Below are 9,451 nucleotides of genomic sequence, written 5' to 3' on the forward strand. Positions count from 1 at the left end.
CTCACCACTCAGGTGCCGAAGAGGACAAAAAGCCAACTAGTAGGGGACACCCGGGTTTGAACCAGGGACCTCTCGATCTGCAGTCGAATGCTCTACCACTGAGCTATATCCCCAGCCAAGGACGGAATCCACGCACAGGGTATATAACATCAACGCGTGAGAGAGCAACTTAACTTAAAAAATGTACACTTCCCGCACCGGGAATCGAACCTGGGCCGCCTGGGTGAAAACCAGAAATCCTAACCACTAGACCATGCGGGACAAATTCGCACCACTAAGTAATTTAGATGTCATGCTTTTTCTGACAATTTGAACTAGCTCTGTCTTTCTGTTCGTGTCAAAAACACCTTTTTGCGTCCGCTGCGAGTAGGATTCGAACCTACGCGGGAAGATCCCATTTGATTTCTAGTCAAACGCCTTAACCACTCGGCCATCGCAGCCTGACAAACCGCTGGCCATTGCCACAAGGCCGACCAGAAAGCACAACATTACTGCTAAAGGCACTGCCCGGATTTGAACCGGGGATCTCCTGTTTACTAGACAGGCGCTTTAACCGCTAAGCCACAGCGCCTGCCTGTTGGGAGATTTTGAAAATCTCAATATCACACGTCTGAACTGCCGTTAAGGCTACTAACACACCGCGACGTGATACACTGTCACTCGGAAATTTTGGAAATGAGTAGTAACGCATTGGTGGTTCAGTGGTAGAATTCTCGCCTGCCACGCGGGAGACCGGGGTTCGATTCCCCGCCAATGCATCGTGTTTTACCTACACCAGAAAATACCCTCCGTAAAAAAGAAAGGAAGGAAAATAAATAAAAAAACATAGCTGAGGAAAAGTGCTACGGCTGCTTGCATTCACCACCTCAAACCGCCCTGCTGGGCAGTGATAAAATGCCGAGAGCCGGGATTGAACCAGGGACCTTCAGATCTTCAGTCTGACGCTCTCCCAACTGAGCTATCTCGGCCATGATCAATTCTATCACATGGCAAAGGTCTGTACGTTGTGATAGACACTTGACCAGATCAAAAAGAATGTTTGAAGATTCGCTGCGAGTAGGGTTCGAACCTACGCGGGAAGATCCCATTAGATTTCAAGTCTAACGCCTTAACCACTCGGCCATCGCAGCAGAAATTGCTGGGTAACCAGAATAACTCACCAGCTCACCACTCAGGTGCCGAAGAGGACAAAAAGCCAACTAGTAGGGGACACCCGGGTTTGAACCAGGGACCTCTCGATCTGCAGTCGAATGCTCTACCACTGAGCTATATCCCCAGCCAAGGACGGAATCCACGCACAGGGTATATAACATCAACGCGTGAGAGAGCAACTTAACTTAAAAAATGTACACTTCCCGCACCGGGAATCGAACCCGGGCCGCCTGGGTGAAAACCAGAAATCCTAACCACTAGACCATGCGGGACACATTCGCACCACTAAGTAATTTAGATGTCATGCTTTTTCTGACAATTTGAACTAGCTCTGTCTTTCTGTTCGTGTCAAAAACACCTTTTTGCGTCCGCTGCGAGTAGGATTCGAACCTACGCGGAAAGATCCCATTTGATTTCTAGTCAAACGCCTTAACCACTCGGCCATCGCAGCCTGACAAACCGCTGGCCATTGCCACAAGGCCGACCGGAAAGCACAACATTACTGCTAAAGGCACTGCCCGGATTTGAACCGGGGATCTCCTGTTTACTAGACAGGCGCTTTAACCGCTAAGCCACAGCGCCTGCCTGTTGGGAGATTTTGAAAATCTCAATATCACACGTCTGAAATGCCGTTAAGGCTACTAACACACCGGGACGTGATACACTGTCACTCGGAAATTTTGGAAATGAGTAGTAACGCATTGGTGGTTCAGTGGTAGAATTCTCGCCTGCCACGCGGGAGACCGGGGTTCGATTCCCCGCCAATGCATCGTGTTTTACCTACACCAGAAAATACCCTCCGTAAAAAAGAAAGGAAGGAAAATAAATAAAAAAACATAGCTGAGGAAAAGTGCTACGGCTGCTTGCATTCACCACCTCAAACCGCCCTGCTGGGCAGTGATAAAATGCCGAGAGCCGGGATTGAACCAGGGACCTTCAGATCTTCAGTCTGACGCTCTCCCAACTGAGCTATCTCGGCCATGATCAATTCTATCACATGGCAAAGGTCTGTACGTTGTGATAGACACTTGACCAGATCAAAAAGAATGTTTGAAGATTCGCTGCGAGTAGGGTTCGAACCTACGCGGGAAGATCCCATTAGATTTCAAGTCTAACGCCTTAACCACTCGGCCATCGCAGCAGAAATTGCTGGGTAACCAGAATAACTCACCAGCTCACCACTCAGGTGCCGAAGAGGACAAAAAGCCAACTAGTAGGGGACACCCGGGTTTGAACCAGGGACCTCTCGATCTGCAGTCGAATGCTCTACCACTGAGCTATATCCCCAGCCAAGGACGGAATCCACGCACAGGGTATATAACATCAACGCGTGAGAGAGCAACTTAACTTAAAAAATGTACACTTCCCGCACCGGGAATCGAACCCGGGCCGCCTGGGTGAAAACCAGAAATCCTAACCACTAGACCATGCGGGACACATTCGCACCACTAAGTAATTTAGATGTCATGCTTTTTCTGACAATTTGAACTAGCTCTGTCTTTCTGTTCGTGTCAAAAACACCTTTTTGCGTCCGCTGCGAGTAGGATTCGAACCTACGCGGAAAGATCCCATTTGATTTCTAGTCAAACGCCTTAACCACTCGGCCATCGCAGCCTGACAAACCGCTGGCCATTGCCACAAGGCCGACCGGAAAGCACAACATTACTGCTAAAGGCACTGCCCGGATTTGAACCGGGGATCTCCTGTTTACTAGACAGGCGCTTTAACCGCTAAGCCACAGCGCCTGCCTGTTGGGAGATTTTGAAAATCTCAATATCACACGTCTGAAATGCCGTTAAGGCTACTAACACACCGGGACGTGATACACTGTCACTCGGAAATTTTGGAAATGAGTAGTAACGCATTGGTGGTTCAGTGGTAGAATTCTCGCCTGCCACGCGGGAGACCGGGGTTCGATTCCCCGCCAATGCATCGTGTTTTACCTACACCAGAAAATACCCTCCGTAAAAAAGAAAGGAAGGAAAATAAATAAAAAAACATAGCTGAGGAAAAGTGCTACGGCTGCTTGCATTCACCACCTCAAACCGCCCTGCTGGGCAGTGATAAACTGCCGAGACCCGGGATTGAACCAGGGACCTTCAGATCTTCAGTCTGACGCTCTCCCAACTGAGCTATCTCGGCCATGATCAATTCTATCACATGGCAAAGGTCTGTACGTTGTGATAGACACTTGACCAGATCAAAAAGAATGTTTGAAGATTCGCTGCGAGTAGGGTTCGAACCTACGCGGGAAGATCCCATTAGATTTCAAGTCTAACGCCTTAACCACTCGGCCATCGCAGCAGAAATTGCTGGGTAACCAGAATAATTCACCAGCTCACCACTCAGGTGCCGAAGAGGACAAAAAGCCAACTAGTAGGGGACACCCGGGTTTGAACCAGGGACCTCTCGATCTGCAGTCGAATGCTCTACCACTGAGCTATATCCCCAGCCAAGGACGGAATCCACGCACAGGGTATATAACATCAACGCGTGAGAGAGCAACTTAACTTAAAAAATGTACACTTCCCGCACCGGGAATCGAACCCGGGCCGCCTGGGTGAAAACCAGAAATCCTAACCACTAGACCATGCGGGACACATTCGCACCACTAAGTAATTTAGATGTCATGCTTTTTCTGACAATTTGAACTAGCTCTGTCTTTCTGTTCGTGTCAAAAACACCATTTTGCGTCCGCTGCGAGTAGGATTCGAACCTACGCGGGAAGATCCCATTTGATTTCTAGTCAAACGCCTTAACCACTCGGCCATCGCAGCCTGACAAACCGCTGGCCATTGCCACAAGGCCGACCAGAAAGCACAACATTACTGCTAAAGGCACTGCCCGGATTTGAACCGGGGATCTCCTGTTTACTAGACAGGCGCTTTAACCGCTAAGCCACAGCGCCTGCCTGTTGGGAGATTTTGAAAATCTCAATATCACACGTCTGAAATGCCGTTAAGGCTACTAACACACCGGGACGTGATACACTGTCACTCGGAAATTTTGGAAATGAGTAGTAACGCATTGGTGGTTCAGTGGTAGAATTCTCGCCTGCCACGCGGGAGACCGGGGTTCGATTCCCCGCCAATGCATCGTGTTTTACCTACACCAGAAAATACCCTCCGTAAAAAAGAAAGGAAGGAAAATAAATAAAAAAACATAGCTGAGGAAAAGTGCTACGGCTGCTTGCATTCACCACCTCAAACCGCCCTGCTGGGCAGTGATAAAATGCCGAGAGCCGGGATTGAACCAGGGACCTTCAGATCTTCAGTCTGACGCTCTCCCAACTGAGCTATCTCGGCCATGATCAATTCTATCACATGGCAAAGGTCTGTACGTTGTGATAGACACTTGACCAGATCAAAAAGAATGTTTGAAGATTCGCTGCGAGTAGGGTTCGAACCTACGCGGGAAGATCCCATTAGATTTCAAGTCTAACGCCTTAACCACTCGGCCATCGCAGCAGAAATTGCTGGGTAACCAGAATAATTCACCAGCTCACCACTCAGGTGCCGAAGAGGACAAAAAGCCAACTAGTAGGGGACACCCGGGTTTGAACCAGGGACCTCTCGATCTGCAGTCGAATGCTCTACCACTGAGCTATATCCCCAGCCAAGGACGGAATCCACGCACAGGGTATATAACATCAACGCGTGAGAGAGCAACTTAACTTAAAAAATGTACACTTCCCGCACCGGGAATCGAACCCGGGCCGCCTGGGTGAAAACCAGAAATCCTAACCACTAGACCATGCGGGACACATTCGCACCACTAAGTAATTTAGATGTCATGCTTTTTCTGACAATTTGAACTAGCTCTGTCTTTTTGTTCGTGTCAAAAACACCTTTTTGCGTCCGCTGCGAGTAGGATTCGAACCTACGCGGGAAGATCCCATTTGATTTCTAGTCAAACGCCTTAACCACTCGGCCATCGCAGCCTGACAAACCGCTGGCCATTGCCACAAGGCCGACCAGAAAGCACAACATTACTGCTAAAGGCACTGCCCGGATTTGAACCGGGGATCTCCTGTTTACTAGACAGGCGCTTTAACCGCTAAGCCACAGCGCCTGCCTGTTGGGAGATTTTGAAAATCTCAATATCACACGTCTGAAATGCCGTTAAGGCTACTAACACACCGGGACGTGATACACTGTCACTCGGAAATTTTGGAAATGAGTAGTAACGCATTGGTGGTTCAGTGGTAGAATTCTCGCCTGCCACGCGGGAGACCGGGGTTCGATTCCCCGCCAATGCATCGTGTTTTACCTACACCAGAAAATACCCTCCGTAAAAAAGAAAGGAAGGAAAATAAATAAAAAAACATAGCTGAGGTAAAGTGCTACGGCTGCTTGCATTCACCACCTCAAACCGCCCTGCTGGGCAGTGATAAAATGCCGAGACCCGGGATTGAACCAGGGACCTTCAGATCTTCAGTCTGACGCTCTCCCAACTGAGCTATCTCGGCCATGATCAATTCTATCACATGGCAAAGGTCTGTACGTTGTGATAGACACTTGACCAGATCAAAAAGAATGTTTGAAGATTCGCTGCGAGTAGGGTTCGAACCTACGCGGGAAGATCCCATTAGATTTCAAGTCTAACGCCTTAACCACTCGGCCATCGCAGCAGAAATTGCTGGGTAACCAGAATAATTCACCAGCTCACCACTCAGGTGCCGGAGAGGACAAAAAGCCAACTAGTAGGGGACACCCGGGTTTGGACCAGGGACCTCTCGATCTGCAGTCGAATGCTCTACCACTGAGCTATATCCCCAGCCAAGGACGGAATCCACGCACAGGGTATATAACATCAACGCTTGAGAGAGCAACTTAACTTAAAAAATGTACACTTCCCGCACCGGGAATCGAACCCGGGCCGCCTGGGTGAAAACCAGAAATCCTAACCACTAGACCATGCGGGACACATTCGCACCACTAAGTAATTTAGATGTCATGCTTTTTCTGACAATTTGAACTAGCTCTGTCTTTCTGTTCGTGTCAAAAGGACCTTTTTGCGTCCGCTGCGAGTAGGATTCGAACCTACGCGGGAAGATCCCATTTGATTTCTAGTCAAACGCCTTAACCACTCGGCCATCGCAGCCTGACAAACCGCTGGCCATTGCCACAAGGCCGACCAGAAAGCACAACATTACTGCTAAAGGCACTGCCCGGATTTGAACCGGGGATCTCCTGTTTACTAGACAGGCGCTTTAACCGCTAAGCCACAGCGCCTGCCTGTTGGGAGATTTTGAAAATCTCAATATCACACGTCTGAAATGCCGTTAAGGCTACTAACACACCGGGACGTGATACACTGTCACTCGGAAATTTTGGAAATGAGTAGTAACGCATTGGTGGTTCAGTGGTAGAATTCTCGCCTGCCACGCGGGAGACCGGGGTTCGATTCCCCGCCAATGCATCGTGTTTTACCTACACCAGAAAATACCCTCCGTAAAAAAGAAAGGAAGGAAAATAAATAAAAAAACATAGCTGAGGAAAAGTGCTACGGCTGCTTGCATTCACCACCTCAAACCGCCCTGCTGGGCAGTGATAAAATGCCGAGACCCGGGATTGAACCAGGGACCTTCAGACCTTCAGTCTGACGCTCTCCCAACTGAGCTATCTCGGCCATGATCAATTCTATCACATGGCAAAGGTCTGTACGTTGTGATAGACACTTGACCAGATCAAAAAGAATGTTTGAAGATTCGCTGCGAGTAGGGTTCGAACCTACGCGGGAAGATCCCATTAGATTTCAAGTCTAACGCCTTAACCACTCGGCCATCGCAGCAGAAATTGCTGGGTAACCAGAATAATTCACCAGCTCACCACTAAGGTGCCGAAGAGGACAAAAAGCCAACTAGTAGGGGACACCCGGGTTTGAACCAGGGACCTCTCGATCTGCAGTCGAATGCTCTACCACTGAGCTATATCCCCAGCCAAGGACGGAATCCACGCACAGGGTATATAACATCAACGCGTGAGAGAGCAACTTAACTTAAAAAATGTACACTTCCCGCACCGGGAATCGAACCCGGGCCGCCTGGGTGAAAACCAGAAATCCTAACCACTAGACCATGCGGGACACATTCGCACCACTAAGTAATTTAGATGTCATGCTTTTTCTGACAATTTGAACTAGCTCTGTCTTTCTGTTCGTGTCAAAAAACACCTTTTTGCGTCCGCTGCGAGTAGGATTCGAACCTACGCGGGAAGATCCCATTTGATTTCTAGTCAAACGCCTTAACCACTCGGCCATCGCAGCCTGACAAACCGCTGGCCATTGCCACAAGGCCGACCAGAAAGCACAACATTACTGCTAAAGGCACTGCCCGGATTTGAACCGGGGATCTCCTGTTTACTAGACAGGCGCTTTAACCGCTAAGCCACAGCGCCTGCCTGTTGGGAGATTTTGAAAATCTCAATATCACACGTCTGAAATGCCGTTAAGGCTACTAACACACCGGGACGTGATACACTGTCACTCGGAAATTTTGGAAATGAGTAGTAACGCATTGGTGGTTCAGTGGTAGAATTCTCGCCTGCCACGCGGGAGACCGGGGTTCGATTCCCCGCCAATGCATCGTGTTTTACCTACACCAGAAAATACCCTCCGTAAAAAAGAAAGGAAGGAAAATAAATAAAAAAACATAGCTGAGGAAAAGTGCTACGGCTGCTTGCATTCACCACCTCAAACCGCCCTGCTGGGCAGTGATAAAATGCCGAGACCCGGGATTGAACCAGGGACCTTCAGATCTTCAGTCTGACGCTCTCCCAACTGAGCTATCTCGGCCATGATCAATTCTATCACATGGCAAAGGTCTGTACGTTGTGATAGACACTTGACCAGATCAAAAAGAATGTTTGAAGATTCGCTGCGAGTAGGGTTCGAACCTACGCGGGAAGATCCCATTAGATTTCAAGTCTAACGCCTTAACCACTCGGCCATCGCAGCAGAAATTGCTGGGTAACCAGAATAATTCACCAGCTCACCACTCAGGTGCCGAAGAGGACAAAAAGCCAACTAGTAGGGGACACCCGGGTTTGAACCAGGGACCTCTCGATCTGCAGTCGAATGCTCTACCACTGAGCTATATCCCCCGCCAAGGACGGAATCCACGCACAGGGTATATAACATCAACGCGTGAGAGAGCAACTTAACTTAAAAAATGTACACTTCCCGCACCGGGAATCGAACCCGGGCCGCCTGGGTGAAAACCAGAAATCCTAACCACTAGACCATGCGGGACACATTCGCACCACTAAGTAATTTAGATGTCATGCTTTTTCTGACAATTTGAACTAGCTCTGTCTTTCTGTTCGTGTCAAAAACACCTTTTTGCGTCCGCTGCGAGTAGGATTCGAACCTACGCGGGAAGATCCCATTTGATTTCTAGTCAAACGCCTTAACCACTCGGCCATCGCCGCCTGACAAACCGCTGGCCATTGCCACAAGGCCGACCAGAAAGCACAACATTACTGCTAAAGGCACTGCCCGGATTTGAACCGGGGATCTCCTGTTTACTAGACAGGCGCTTTAACCGCTAAGCCACAGCGCCTGCCTGTTGGGAGATTTTGAAAATCTCAATATCACACGTCTGAAATGCCGTTAAGGCTACTAACACACCGGGACGTGATACACTGTCACTCGGAAATTTTGGAAATGAGTAGTAACGCATTGGTGGTTCAGTGGTAGAATTCTCGCCTGCCACGCGGGAGACCGGGGTTCGATTCCCCGCCAATGCATCGTGTTTTACCTACACCAGAAAATACCCTCCGTAAAAAAGAAAGGAAGGAAAATAAATAAAAAAACATAGCTGAGGAAAAGTGCTACGGCTGCTTGCATTCACCACCTCAAACCGCCCTGCTGGGCAGTGATAAAATGCCGAGACCCGGGATTGAACCAGGGACCTTCAGATCTTCAGTCTGACGCTCTCCCAACTGAGCTATCTCGGCCATGATCAATTCTATCACATGGCAAAGGTCTGTACGTTGTGATAGACACTTGACCAGATCAAAAAGAATGTTTGAAGATTCGCTGCGAGTAGGGTTCGAACCTACGCGGGAAGATCCCATTAGATTTCAAGTCTAACGCCTTAACCACTCGGCCATCGCAGCAGAAATTGCTGGGTAACCAGAATAATTCACCAGCTCACCACTCAGGTGCCGAAGAGGACAAAAAGCCAACTAGTAGGGGACACCCGGGTTTGAACCAGGGACCTCTCGATCTGCAGTCGAATGCTCTACCACTGAGCTATATCCCCAGCCAAGGACGGAATCCACGCACAGGGTATATA

At 49.1% G+C, this 9,451-nt stretch overlaps 50 non-coding genes across 50 annotated transcripts; 8 read left to right on the forward strand and 42 right to left on the reverse strand.

Annotated features, from left to right (window-relative positions):
• Positions 1-41: 41 nt before the first annotated feature.
• On the reverse strand, positions 42-113 carry Trnac-gca (transfer RNA cysteine (anticodon GCA)). The gene has a single exon. It is a non-coding gene; the product is annotated as a tRNA-Cys (tRNA).
• A 245-nt stretch (positions 114-358) lies between these two features.
• On the reverse strand, positions 359-440 carry Trnas-aga (transfer RNA serine (anticodon AGA)). Its single transcript has one exon. It is a non-coding gene; the product is annotated as a tRNA-Ser (tRNA).
• A 58-nt stretch (positions 441-498) lies between these two features.
• On the reverse strand, positions 499-571 carry Trnat-agu (transfer RNA threonine (anticodon AGU)). The gene has a single exon. It is a non-coding gene; the product is annotated as a tRNA-Thr (tRNA).
• Positions 572-687: 116 nt separating this feature from the next.
• On the forward strand, positions 688-758 carry Trnag-gcc (transfer RNA glycine (anticodon GCC)). The gene has a single exon. It is a non-coding gene; the product is annotated as a tRNA-Gly (tRNA).
• A 290-nt stretch (positions 759-1,048) lies between these two features.
• Trnas-uga (transfer RNA serine (anticodon UGA)) lies at positions 1,049-1,130 on the reverse strand. The gene has a single exon. It is a non-coding gene; the product is annotated as a tRNA-Ser (tRNA).
• A 74-nt stretch (positions 1,131-1,204) lies between these two features.
• On the reverse strand, positions 1,205-1,276 carry Trnac-gca (transfer RNA cysteine (anticodon GCA)). The gene has a single exon. It is a non-coding gene; the product is annotated as a tRNA-Cys (tRNA).
• Positions 1,277-1,352: 76 nt separating this feature from the next.
• Trnae-uuc (transfer RNA glutamic acid (anticodon UUC)) lies at positions 1,353-1,424 on the reverse strand. Its single transcript has one exon. It is a non-coding gene; the product is annotated as a tRNA-Glu (tRNA).
• Positions 1,425-1,521: 97 nt separating this feature from the next.
• On the reverse strand, positions 1,522-1,603 carry Trnas-aga (transfer RNA serine (anticodon AGA)). The gene has a single exon. It is a non-coding gene; the product is annotated as a tRNA-Ser (tRNA).
• Positions 1,604-1,661: 58 nt separating this feature from the next.
• On the reverse strand, positions 1,662-1,734 carry Trnat-agu (transfer RNA threonine (anticodon AGU)). The gene has a single exon. It is a non-coding gene; the product is annotated as a tRNA-Thr (tRNA).
• A 116-nt stretch (positions 1,735-1,850) lies between these two features.
• Trnag-gcc (transfer RNA glycine (anticodon GCC)) lies at positions 1,851-1,921 on the forward strand. Its single transcript has one exon. It is a non-coding gene; the product is annotated as a tRNA-Gly (tRNA).
• A 290-nt stretch (positions 1,922-2,211) lies between these two features.
• On the reverse strand, positions 2,212-2,293 carry Trnas-uga (transfer RNA serine (anticodon UGA)). The gene has a single exon. It is a non-coding gene; the product is annotated as a tRNA-Ser (tRNA).
• Positions 2,294-2,367: 74 nt separating this feature from the next.
• On the reverse strand, positions 2,368-2,439 carry Trnac-gca (transfer RNA cysteine (anticodon GCA)). The gene has a single exon. It is a non-coding gene; the product is annotated as a tRNA-Cys (tRNA).
• Positions 2,440-2,515: 76 nt separating this feature from the next.
• Trnae-uuc (transfer RNA glutamic acid (anticodon UUC)) lies at positions 2,516-2,587 on the reverse strand. Its single transcript has one exon. It is a non-coding gene; the product is annotated as a tRNA-Glu (tRNA).
• Positions 2,588-2,684: 97 nt separating this feature from the next.
• On the reverse strand, positions 2,685-2,766 carry Trnas-aga (transfer RNA serine (anticodon AGA)). Its single transcript has one exon. It is a non-coding gene; the product is annotated as a tRNA-Ser (tRNA).
• A 58-nt stretch (positions 2,767-2,824) lies between these two features.
• On the reverse strand, positions 2,825-2,897 carry Trnat-agu (transfer RNA threonine (anticodon AGU)). Its single transcript has one exon. It is a non-coding gene; the product is annotated as a tRNA-Thr (tRNA).
• A 116-nt stretch (positions 2,898-3,013) lies between these two features.
• Trnag-gcc (transfer RNA glycine (anticodon GCC)) lies at positions 3,014-3,084 on the forward strand. The gene has a single exon. It is a non-coding gene; the product is annotated as a tRNA-Gly (tRNA).
• A 137-nt stretch (positions 3,085-3,221) lies between these two features.
• On the reverse strand, positions 3,222-3,294 carry Trnaf-gaa (transfer RNA phenylalanine (anticodon GAA)). Its single transcript has one exon. It is a non-coding gene; the product is annotated as a tRNA-Phe (tRNA).
• Positions 3,295-3,374: 80 nt separating this feature from the next.
• Positions 3,375-3,456, reverse strand: Trnas-uga (transfer RNA serine (anticodon UGA)). The gene has a single exon. It is a non-coding gene; the product is annotated as a tRNA-Ser (tRNA).
• A 74-nt stretch (positions 3,457-3,530) lies between these two features.
• Trnac-gca (transfer RNA cysteine (anticodon GCA)) lies at positions 3,531-3,602 on the reverse strand. The gene has a single exon. It is a non-coding gene; the product is annotated as a tRNA-Cys (tRNA).
• Positions 3,603-3,678: 76 nt separating this feature from the next.
• Trnae-uuc (transfer RNA glutamic acid (anticodon UUC)) lies at positions 3,679-3,750 on the reverse strand. Its single transcript has one exon. It is a non-coding gene; the product is annotated as a tRNA-Glu (tRNA).
• Positions 3,751-3,847: 97 nt separating this feature from the next.
• Positions 3,848-3,929, reverse strand: Trnas-aga (transfer RNA serine (anticodon AGA)). The gene has a single exon. It is a non-coding gene; the product is annotated as a tRNA-Ser (tRNA).
• Positions 3,930-3,987: 58 nt separating this feature from the next.
• Trnat-agu (transfer RNA threonine (anticodon AGU)) lies at positions 3,988-4,060 on the reverse strand. Its single transcript has one exon. It is a non-coding gene; the product is annotated as a tRNA-Thr (tRNA).
• Positions 4,061-4,176: 116 nt separating this feature from the next.
• On the forward strand, positions 4,177-4,247 carry Trnag-gcc (transfer RNA glycine (anticodon GCC)). The gene has a single exon. It is a non-coding gene; the product is annotated as a tRNA-Gly (tRNA).
• A 290-nt stretch (positions 4,248-4,537) lies between these two features.
• On the reverse strand, positions 4,538-4,619 carry Trnas-uga (transfer RNA serine (anticodon UGA)). Its single transcript has one exon. It is a non-coding gene; the product is annotated as a tRNA-Ser (tRNA).
• Positions 4,620-4,693: 74 nt separating this feature from the next.
• On the reverse strand, positions 4,694-4,765 carry Trnac-gca (transfer RNA cysteine (anticodon GCA)). Its single transcript has one exon. It is a non-coding gene; the product is annotated as a tRNA-Cys (tRNA).
• A 76-nt stretch (positions 4,766-4,841) lies between these two features.
• On the reverse strand, positions 4,842-4,913 carry Trnae-uuc (transfer RNA glutamic acid (anticodon UUC)). Its single transcript has one exon. It is a non-coding gene; the product is annotated as a tRNA-Glu (tRNA).
• Positions 4,914-5,010: 97 nt separating this feature from the next.
• Positions 5,011-5,092, reverse strand: Trnas-aga (transfer RNA serine (anticodon AGA)). The gene has a single exon. It is a non-coding gene; the product is annotated as a tRNA-Ser (tRNA).
• Positions 5,093-5,150: 58 nt separating this feature from the next.
• On the reverse strand, positions 5,151-5,223 carry Trnat-agu (transfer RNA threonine (anticodon AGU)). Its single transcript has one exon. It is a non-coding gene; the product is annotated as a tRNA-Thr (tRNA).
• Positions 5,224-5,339: 116 nt separating this feature from the next.
• Positions 5,340-5,410, forward strand: Trnag-gcc (transfer RNA glycine (anticodon GCC)). The gene has a single exon. It is a non-coding gene; the product is annotated as a tRNA-Gly (tRNA).
• Positions 5,411-5,547: 137 nt separating this feature from the next.
• On the reverse strand, positions 5,548-5,620 carry Trnaf-gaa (transfer RNA phenylalanine (anticodon GAA)). The gene has a single exon. It is a non-coding gene; the product is annotated as a tRNA-Phe (tRNA).
• An 80-nt stretch (positions 5,621-5,700) lies between these two features.
• Trnas-uga (transfer RNA serine (anticodon UGA)) lies at positions 5,701-5,782 on the reverse strand. The gene has a single exon. It is a non-coding gene; the product is annotated as a tRNA-Ser (tRNA).
• A 222-nt stretch (positions 5,783-6,004) lies between these two features.
• On the reverse strand, positions 6,005-6,076 carry Trnae-uuc (transfer RNA glutamic acid (anticodon UUC)). Its single transcript has one exon. It is a non-coding gene; the product is annotated as a tRNA-Glu (tRNA).
• Positions 6,077-6,173: 97 nt separating this feature from the next.
• Positions 6,174-6,255, reverse strand: Trnas-aga (transfer RNA serine (anticodon AGA)). The gene has a single exon. It is a non-coding gene; the product is annotated as a tRNA-Ser (tRNA).
• A 58-nt stretch (positions 6,256-6,313) lies between these two features.
• Trnat-agu (transfer RNA threonine (anticodon AGU)) lies at positions 6,314-6,386 on the reverse strand. Its single transcript has one exon. It is a non-coding gene; the product is annotated as a tRNA-Thr (tRNA).
• Positions 6,387-6,502: 116 nt separating this feature from the next.
• Trnag-gcc (transfer RNA glycine (anticodon GCC)) lies at positions 6,503-6,573 on the forward strand. Its single transcript has one exon. It is a non-coding gene; the product is annotated as a tRNA-Gly (tRNA).
• Positions 6,574-6,863: 290 nt separating this feature from the next.
• Positions 6,864-6,945, reverse strand: Trnas-uga (transfer RNA serine (anticodon UGA)). The gene has a single exon. It is a non-coding gene; the product is annotated as a tRNA-Ser (tRNA).
• A 74-nt stretch (positions 6,946-7,019) lies between these two features.
• On the reverse strand, positions 7,020-7,091 carry Trnac-gca (transfer RNA cysteine (anticodon GCA)). The gene has a single exon. It is a non-coding gene; the product is annotated as a tRNA-Cys (tRNA).
• A 76-nt stretch (positions 7,092-7,167) lies between these two features.
• On the reverse strand, positions 7,168-7,239 carry Trnae-uuc (transfer RNA glutamic acid (anticodon UUC)). The gene has a single exon. It is a non-coding gene; the product is annotated as a tRNA-Glu (tRNA).
• Positions 7,240-7,337: 98 nt separating this feature from the next.
• On the reverse strand, positions 7,338-7,419 carry Trnas-aga (transfer RNA serine (anticodon AGA)). The gene has a single exon. It is a non-coding gene; the product is annotated as a tRNA-Ser (tRNA).
• A 58-nt stretch (positions 7,420-7,477) lies between these two features.
• Trnat-agu (transfer RNA threonine (anticodon AGU)) lies at positions 7,478-7,550 on the reverse strand. The gene has a single exon. It is a non-coding gene; the product is annotated as a tRNA-Thr (tRNA).
• A 116-nt stretch (positions 7,551-7,666) lies between these two features.
• Positions 7,667-7,737, forward strand: Trnag-gcc (transfer RNA glycine (anticodon GCC)). Its single transcript has one exon. It is a non-coding gene; the product is annotated as a tRNA-Gly (tRNA).
• A 137-nt stretch (positions 7,738-7,874) lies between these two features.
• Positions 7,875-7,947, reverse strand: Trnaf-gaa (transfer RNA phenylalanine (anticodon GAA)). Its single transcript has one exon. It is a non-coding gene; the product is annotated as a tRNA-Phe (tRNA).
• An 80-nt stretch (positions 7,948-8,027) lies between these two features.
• Trnas-uga (transfer RNA serine (anticodon UGA)) lies at positions 8,028-8,109 on the reverse strand. Its single transcript has one exon. It is a non-coding gene; the product is annotated as a tRNA-Ser (tRNA).
• Positions 8,110-8,183: 74 nt separating this feature from the next.
• Trnac-gca (transfer RNA cysteine (anticodon GCA)) lies at positions 8,184-8,255 on the reverse strand. The gene has a single exon. It is a non-coding gene; the product is annotated as a tRNA-Cys (tRNA).
• A 76-nt stretch (positions 8,256-8,331) lies between these two features.
• Trnae-uuc (transfer RNA glutamic acid (anticodon UUC)) lies at positions 8,332-8,403 on the reverse strand. The gene has a single exon. It is a non-coding gene; the product is annotated as a tRNA-Glu (tRNA).
• A 237-nt stretch (positions 8,404-8,640) lies between these two features.
• Positions 8,641-8,713, reverse strand: Trnat-agu (transfer RNA threonine (anticodon AGU)). The gene has a single exon. It is a non-coding gene; the product is annotated as a tRNA-Thr (tRNA).
• A 116-nt stretch (positions 8,714-8,829) lies between these two features.
• On the forward strand, positions 8,830-8,900 carry Trnag-gcc (transfer RNA glycine (anticodon GCC)). Its single transcript has one exon. It is a non-coding gene; the product is annotated as a tRNA-Gly (tRNA).
• A 137-nt stretch (positions 8,901-9,037) lies between these two features.
• Trnaf-gaa (transfer RNA phenylalanine (anticodon GAA)) lies at positions 9,038-9,110 on the reverse strand. Its single transcript has one exon. It is a non-coding gene; the product is annotated as a tRNA-Phe (tRNA).
• An 80-nt stretch (positions 9,111-9,190) lies between these two features.
• Positions 9,191-9,272, reverse strand: Trnas-uga (transfer RNA serine (anticodon UGA)). Its single transcript has one exon. It is a non-coding gene; the product is annotated as a tRNA-Ser (tRNA).
• A 74-nt stretch (positions 9,273-9,346) lies between these two features.
• On the reverse strand, positions 9,347-9,418 carry Trnac-gca (transfer RNA cysteine (anticodon GCA)). The gene has a single exon. It is a non-coding gene; the product is annotated as a tRNA-Cys (tRNA).
• Between the last annotated feature and the right edge of the window lie 33 nt (positions 9,419-9,451).

This window comes from Hydractinia symbiolongicarpus, chromosome 2 (assembly GCF_029227915.1).
Source record: "Hydractinia symbiolongicarpus strain clone_291-10 chromosome 2, HSymV2.1, whole genome shotgun sequence".
Classification (NCBI taxonomy): Eukaryota; Metazoa; Cnidaria; class Hydrozoa; order Anthoathecata; family Hydractiniidae; genus Hydractinia; species Hydractinia symbiolongicarpus.